Raw genomic sequence first — 1,518 nt, forward strand, 5'->3', positions numbered from 1 at the left:
CGTAGAGAATTGAGAATTTTCATGTCTTTCAATTCTCGTACTCGTAATTGGAAAGTTATGGAAGGAGACCCATCATTTTGCAATGAAAACAACATATAAAACTCTGGACAATTTCGAAATCAGGCCAAGCGTCTTAATACATATGCAAAAAAATTCATTATTGGCCCACCATTGATTAGAAGATTTAGCTTGTATGAATCGCTATTGGTTTGATACGAATAATGACAATCGTTTCAGTATGTTAAGGATACAGATGTATCCACAATTCATTTAGAGTTACTTAATAGTCTATTTCTTATACCATATCTCTATCCCGTGAAATTCTCGAGCCAAAAGATGGATGCATATGCTGTGTTTCATTTTGCTAAATGATATCAATTAAATGGTGTATCAATTCCATAAATTGCATATAGCAATAAATAAATCAGCAAAATTCTTTCTAATATTTTAGATAGAAGAAACATTTCTTCTATCTAAAATATTAGAAAGAATGTACCCTTCTATCCAAATCCAATTTGCATCGATAAAATAAATCCAAATTCCAGTAGTAGATGAATAATTGCAAATTTGTGTGTGTACGAGATTAGAATAACTTCAAAATAACTGACATAATTTTGTATTTTTCCTGATCAGAAAAATACATGAAAAAGAAAGGAGGTAGAAAAATTTTTGGATTTATGGTTAAAGAAGAAAAAGAAGAAAACAGGGGTTCTGTTGAATTTCAAGTATTCAGTTTCACCAATAAGATACGGAGACTTGCTTCACATTTGGAATTACACAAAAAAGATTTTTCATCGGAAAGAGGTCTACGAAGACTTTTGGGAAAACGTCGACGTTTGCTGGCTTATTTGGCAAAGAAAAATAGAGTACGTTATAAGAAATTAATCGGTCAGTTGAATATTCGGGAGCAGTAATTTAATCGTTCAAATTTTTTTCTTGTTTTATTATTTTTTTAGTAGTCTTATAGTAGTCTTAGATTTTTCATTTTGATGAGCCTCGCTTTGAGGAATTCATGGAATAATCCATTTTCATGGAATAATGAATTAAGGAAGAAAGGATATGAGTCTACCGCTTACAAGAAAAGATCTCATGATAGTCAATATGGGCCCTCAACACCCATCAATGCATGGTGTTCTTCGACTGATCGTTACTCTCGATGGTGAGGATGTTATTGATTGTGAACCCATATTAGGGTATTTACACAGAGGAATGGAAAAAATCGCGGAAAACCGAACTATTATACAATACTTACCTTATGTAACAAGGTGGGATTATTTAGCTACTATGTTTACAGAAGCAATAACAGTAAATGCACCAGAATTCTTGGAGAATATTCAAATACCACAAAGAGCCAGCTATATTAGGGTAATTATGTTAGAATTAAGCCGGATAGCTTCTCACTTGCTATGGCTTGGACCTTTTATGGCGGATCTCGGCGCACAGACTCCTTTTTTCTATATTTTTAGAGAGAGAGAATTAATATATGATCTATTTGAAGCTGCTACAGGTATGCGAATG

This window comes from Triticum urartu, unplaced genomic scaffold (assembly GCF_056163025.1).
Source record: "Triticum urartu cultivar PI428250 unplaced genomic scaffold, HENAU_Tu73 scaffold1167, whole genome shotgun sequence".
Lineage (NCBI taxonomy): Eukaryota > Viridiplantae > Streptophyta > Magnoliopsida > Poales > Poaceae > Triticum > Triticum urartu.